The sequence below is a fragment of the Panulirus ornatus genome, chromosome 3, assembly GCF_036320965.1.
Source record: "Panulirus ornatus isolate Po-2019 chromosome 3, ASM3632096v1, whole genome shotgun sequence".
Classification (NCBI taxonomy): Eukaryota; Metazoa; Arthropoda; class Malacostraca; order Decapoda; family Palinuridae; genus Panulirus; species Panulirus ornatus.
This window is the reverse complement of record NC_092226.1, coordinates 55,451,032-55,457,904: the sequence shown is the minus strand read 5'-3', so window position 1 is coordinate 55,457,904 and position 6,873 is coordinate 55,451,032. Positions and strand designations below refer to the sequence as shown.

Genomic DNA, 6,873 nt, shown 5'->3' with positions numbered 1-6,873 from the left:
ATATATATATATATATATATATATATATATATATATATATATATATATATATATATATATATATATATATATATATATATATATATATATATATATAGATGAATACAAACAGCATCAACCCATTGACCCCTTTCGAAATTGATAGTGAAACTGATCAGAAACTTAGAGACTGATGTGGAAGAAAAGTAACAGATCACTTAAAGAGAAATACCTGTAAAGTTTGTTCTTAAAGATATGTATTTAAGGTCCAATTTTCATCCTCTCAACTGCTCTTAACTCGTAACATCATGTTAACAATCCATTTTGAAGAAACGAGTAGTTTTCTCTTTTTCTTTTACCTTTCGAATCCAGCAGGTTTGTCAGACATGAAAGGTTTCGTCGCAAACTAAGCTGAGAAGCGTTGATTAAGTGATGATCCCGTAAATCAGGGCTGTCGAACCTGTGGTGCACGCATCCCTTGGGGGTGCACGGACTACCTCCAGGGGATGTATGAGGGGTCTCTAGGAGAGACTCTTACTCCATCTTGCTTTGTGGCAGAGTCTCTCACAAAGCGTTTAAGATAACTCTGATGCTCAAACTGGTCTCTGAGTAATGTGAATCATTATGAAGTGGTAATCATAAGGCACTCACGTCTATAAGCCACTAGCTGAGGGCAATTTACGTGTAGCATCTTCAGCTTTCAAGAAAAGTGAAGCTCTGACCGAATGAAAATTATATCATCTGGCATCATCCAGTGTACTGGCTCACTCTCCTTGCACGGTGCACTTGTGGTCAGTAACGAGGTAAGTTGTGCCTTCTATTCACCTGGGAGTAAAAGAGGACAGAAACGAGGGTAATCATGCTAACACAGCATCATGAAAAGCATTGTCTGTTTACTAGAAATTTTTGTAAACAAAATATATAACAATTACGTTTACATAGTCATGATTATAGCGTAAAAACAGACGCACTTTCCTACTGCGGCAGCCATGTCACCGTCGTCCCCACCAATTACATTCTAAATATAGGATGCAAAAACCGTGATGATTTTGGTCAGGGGTGCAAGAGCCATAAGAAAAAAATGAAAAATGCTCTAAATTATTCACAGTCTCGTTTACACTGATGGTTTCCATCAGTAGCCACTTTCCATAAGTCTTATCAACAATGAACGTTATGTTAGTGGCTAAAAATCTTCAGGAAGAGACATGCTGCCTTTTTGTGAATGTTGGCGTTAAACTGGCTAAATTTCTATTCTTCTTTGGCGATTGATTACCGTAAAAAGCAGTCAAGGGCATATATACATTTAATCTACTTCTACTCCATTTCATCCTCAGAGTATACTTTCAACATGTATGACACTTTGTTGTAGAATGTTTTCCTCTGCCCGCAATATGAGTGAAACTGGGACATGAGGTGTGTTTTTATTGGTAAATATAAGATACATGATTATGAATTTCTACTTTCAACTTTGAGAAGAAATCACTGACAGAGGAAAGAAAACGAGACGAATAGGAGAGCAAGAGGCTTGTGGTGAGCCGCTAAGATATTTCTAAACTTCTGAGATGGTTAACAATAAATTGCTCAAGAACGTCAAGCTGAATAAAGACACTGGGAATGAGGCCCATGACATCAGACTTTACTCAACTCTTTCTCGAGGTAAAATGAGTCCAAACTAACTTTTTCATGAATATCTTCATTCTCTTTATTTACCTAAGCTTCTGTCTCCATTGACCTGCACTCCACTACAGTCACCGTCATCCCAAGTGTCCTGTTGACTCACAGTGAAGGTCTAATGCATTCATGTACCGTGTATACACTGAGTCTGCAAATTGTTGCGTCCGTCTTTTTTGTTTGTGTGTGTGTGTGTGTTCCCCACCACAATGACCATCCGGCTGAGCAGTATCCTATGGAGGGGCTCCCTCCTTCCTCACTGCTCATCCTTGCCACCAGTGATGGCGTCCACACACACACACACACACACACACACACACACACACACACACACACACACACGCACACACCTCCCTCTAACAGAAAATAATCTCTTCCAGCGAGATGGAAAGTCTATCATAAGAAGTATGTACTCAGTATTCACAAAAGAAAAATACAAACTCATGCATCTATAAAGAAAAATACAAATCGTGCTGGATGGTCCCAGAGTCCCTCACCATCCGTGCACTGCCCCGCGAGCCAGACGTGGGGTCCTTAATAATCTACATTACGAAGGACAACAAATATATTTGACGTGTATTGAACGGAAGTAAGAACGGGTAACCTTGCTTGTGAAGCAGCACAGCGATGGGATACTCACAATTCTGATCACCGTCATACAATACGTAGGTGGAATAGATAACTAGGTAATACTTTGCGCATAACGATAAGACTGACATGAACATTCTGAGCAAAATATGACAAAAACAAATCCTAAAGTACGTTCATTCATTGATAAAAATCTAAAATCTGTTAGTTTTTGCAAAAGCACTGAAGCAATTGGTCCCTATGAATTCAACAGAACTCACATGAGAAGGAATCTAGTTCTCTTCTACAGACCAGGATACCTCCCTCAACATACAAGGGCACGATGGGGGCAGTTACTCCTACCTACCTTCCCATGCTACAGCCTACCTTCCCAGGCTCTGCAACAGTACCTCTCTGCCTCACTCACGGATTCATCTCACTTCTCAAGGACACTTGAGTGTGTCAAGTACAATTTCATCAAACCCTTTCACTGAAGCTCGTTAAAAATAGCCCTGAGACTTGCAGCTGTACAGAAGCGACATACGTAACCATAAAAACCAGAAGGGTGGCGCCTGCAGCCATACATGGGATTATGGGTGTTTTTGTTCAGTTCACTGCTCTGTGAGGGCAGCGCCCACCATGGTCCCAACCGACCGCCACACTCACCACTATAATGAACACTCAGGCTTTACTTGAAGAGTAAAGAAAACAACGGCCTGATTAAAAGCCTTTAAATATATGTTTCGAAAGCAGAAGCCTCAAACTGGCCTATTGATTTTGATATACAATAGCTAATCATCAAAGGCACGAGTGATTAGAGCTAGTGAACACGCAACTGGCTCGTCCGCATCTTAAGCCAACCAACCCTCATCAAGATCCTACTGGCAATATACAATAACTAACCACGAAGTATATGTACCCAATTAACCAATTTATGGTTGACTTGCACTAAACAACGCCCTTCCTCAAGTCTGAGAACAATGGAAAGTCGTACATTAGCTAACAGGGACTCCAACAGGGATAGTGAAAAGTCGTACGTTTTTTAACAGGGATACTGAAAAGTACATTTTCTAACAGAGGGAATGAGAAGTCATACATTCCTAACAGAAACAGTGAAAAGTCATACATTTTCTAACGAGGCCAATGAAAATTTGTGCATCTTGAATAAATAAGAAAAAACATCTTTGCTGCTTATTCAACTCACGTGCCTCGGGCCAGCGTACGTCGGAGGGCAGCTTACCTGTTGAGGGAAGAGAACACTATCATCAGACACAAACTCGTGGTAAATGGACGAGCACTGTGCACGCTCCACTGACTACCGGTGCTAGCAACTCCTGGTGAATTAATGTGTTCCCTTCCTTAACGTCCTGAGATGCTCCCATTAAGGAAGCATGTAACACTTGTGCAAATGTATGACCACAGAAACTGACACATAAATCAATGGCCTAATGTGATGAACTTATCCGAACACTTGATAATCAATTAAGAATAATCATAATTTCTATTCTCATGTGGACAGGTGTGATGAATGGAAAGGAATCTGTGGAGTGTGTCGAACTTACACAAAGGAGCAGGTGTTACATGTTTGTTATGTCAGTGTAAAACCAAAGTACGCATAAGTCAGGACAGGCACAAACAGAGATCACTAAAAAGGGATATTCTGCAGTTATAGTTGTAATTATCTGGACAGATAACGAGTGAAGATGCGAGAAGGGTACGAGGTACCGTGAAATAATTACTAACTCGACGGTCGCTATTCTAATACGTCTGCTGTCATGTTATCATTTAGTAAAACAGCGGACACTAATACTTCTCTTATCATTCATTAACACTGCGGACGCTACTCCAATACATGGATGACGGAACTCTAATACTTCTGCTATCATTCATTAACACACCGGACACTTCTGTTATCATTTATTAACATGGTGAACGCTACTCCAGTACTTCTGCGATGAATTACTGGCACGGTGAACACTAATCTAATACTTTTGCTATCATCTATCGACACGGTCTAAACCACTCTAATGCTTTTGATATCATTTACTAACACAGTGGAGGCTACTCTTAATCTCCACATCATTTATTAACACAGCGCACGTTACATTAATACTTTTGTTATCATCCTATCGAAGCAATACAACGACATACAACCTCCCTAAACAGACTAACCGCTGTCTGAAATTTCATCATAATGTGCTTTCTGTTTAAGTGTTATAAAAGAAATTTCATATCACCATACTTCTTGCTGACAGCATTGTCTTTATCAAAGCTACTCTCCGTCCTGCAGATTGGTTGCATGCGTTGTATAGTTAGGTTCGGTAAAATGCTATCTGCTGACTGTGTGAGCCTGATGGGAAATGACCAGGGTAGATCCCGTTGCTCACCAACATGAGACGAAGGGTATTCGAGTACATAGTATTCGAAAAGTCAATGTGCAGTCTGTTTTGGATGAGAGGGCCTGGAAAGTGAGTCAGTTGTTGTTCGCCGATGATACAGCTTTAATGGCTGATTCGTCTGAGAAACTGCAGCGGTTGGTGACCGATTTTGGAAAAGTGTTTGAAAGGAGAAAATTGAGAATAAATGTGAAATAGAGCAAGGTTATCAGGTTCAGTAGGGTTGAGGGACAAGTTAATTGGTAGGTAGTTAACTAGGATGTACGTTTGAATGGGGAAAAATCGAGGAAGTGCATTGTTTTGATGTCTGGGATTGGACTTAGCTGCGGATGGAACCATGGAAGCGGAAGTGAGTCACAAGGTGGGGGAGGGGAGCGATGAAGAATGTGTTGAAGGAAAGAACGTTATCTCGTAGAGCAAAAATGGGTATTTAGGAAGGAATTGTACTTCCAACAATGTTATATGGTTGCGAGACATGGGCTATAGATAGGGTTGTACGGAGGAGTGTGGATGTGCTGAAAATGAAATGTTTGAGGACAATATGTGGTGTGAAGTGGTTTAATCGAGTAAGTAATGTAAGGTTAAGAGAGATGTATGGAAATAAAAAGAGTATGGTTGAGAGAGCAGAAGAGGGTGTATTGAAATGGTTTGGACATATGGAGAGAAAAGAGTGAAGAAAGATTGACAAAGAAGGTATATTTGTCAGAGGTGGAGGGAACAAGGAGAAGAGGGAGACCAAATTGGAGGTGGAAGGATGGAGTGCAAAAAGATTTTGAGCGATCGGAACCTGAACTGGACTGAACCAGGGCATGAGAAGCATCTAGGGTAAACCATGGAAAGGTCTGCGGGGTCTGGATGTGGATAGGGGGCAGTGGTTTCGGTGCATTACACATGACACCTAGGGATTGAGTGTTAACGAATGTGGCCTTTTTTGTCTGTTTTCCTGGCGCTGCCTCGCTGAAGCAGGGGGTACGATGTTGTTTCCTGTTAGGCGGGGTAGCACTAGGAATGGATGAAGTCGAGCAAGTATGAATATGTACATATGTACATGTGTATGTGTATGTGTATGCATATGTATATGTATATTTATGTGCATGTGCGCGTATGAGATAGGGGACAAAGAATACCTCCCACGCATTCGTCACATGTCGTAGAAGGCGACTAAAGGGGACGGGAGAGGAGGGCTAGAAACCCTCCCCTCCTTGTATTTTAACTTTCTAAAAGGGGAAACAGAAGAAGGAGTCACGCGGGAAGTGCTCATCCTCCTCGAAGGCTCAGATTGGGGTGTCTAAATGGGTGTGGATGTAACCAAGATGAGAAAAAAAGAGAGATAGGTAGTATGTTTATGGAAAGGAACCTGGATGTTTTGGCTCTGAGTGAAACGAAGCTCAAGGGTAAAGGAGAAGAGTGGTTTGGGAATGTCTTGGGAGTAAAGTCAGGGGTTAGTGAGGGGACAAGAGCAAGGGAAGGAGTAGCACTACTCCTGAAACAGGAGTGGTGGGAGTATGTGATAGAGTGTAAGAAAGTAAACTCTAGATTGATATGGGTAGAAGCGCAAGTGGATGGAGAGAGATAGGTGATTATTGGTGCATATGCACCTGGGCATGAGAAGAAAGATCATGAGAGGCAGGTGTTTTGGGAGCAGCTGAGTGATTGCGTTAGGAGTTTTTAAACAAATATATATATATATATATATATATATATATATATATATATATATATATATATATATATATATATATATATATATATGGATATTCAGTGTATGTATGGATCATGGTCAAGTACCTGAGGATTGGCGGAATGCATGCATAAAGCCTTTGTACAAAGGCAAAGGGGATAAAGGTGAGTGTTCAAATTATAGAGGGATCGTTTTCTTGAGTATTCCTGGGAAATTATATGTGAGGGTATTGACTGAAAGGGTAAGGGTATGTACAGAGCCTCATACTGGGGAAGAGCAGTGTGGTTTTCAGAAGTTGTAGAGGATGTGTGGATCAGGTGTTTGCTTTGTAAGATGTATGTGATACATACTTAGAAAAACAGATGGATCTGTACGTAGCATTTATGGATCTAGAGAGGGCATATGATAGGGTGGATAGAGATACTTTATGGAAGATTTAAGAGTATATGCTGTGAGAGATAAGTTGCTAGAACCAATGAAATATATTTACCTAGAATGTAAGGCATGTTTACGAGTAGGAAGAGAGGAAAGTGATTTGTTCCCAGTGAATGTCTGTTTATGATAGGGGTGGGTGATGTT

General features: G+C 40.8%; 1 long non-coding RNA gene across 1 annotated transcript in view; it reads right to left on the bottom strand.

Moving 5' to 3' along the window:
* Positions 1–2,770: 2,770 nt before the first annotated feature.
* LOC139759835 (uncharacterized) overlaps positions 2,771–6,873 on the bottom strand; it is a 598,944-nt gene continuing 594,841 nt past the window's right edge. Inside the window, exon 3 of the long non-coding RNA XR_011715160.1 lies at positions 2,771–3,457. This is a non-coding gene — a long non-coding RNA (uncharacterized lncRNA). The remainder of the gene's footprint in view (positions 3,458–6,873) is intronic.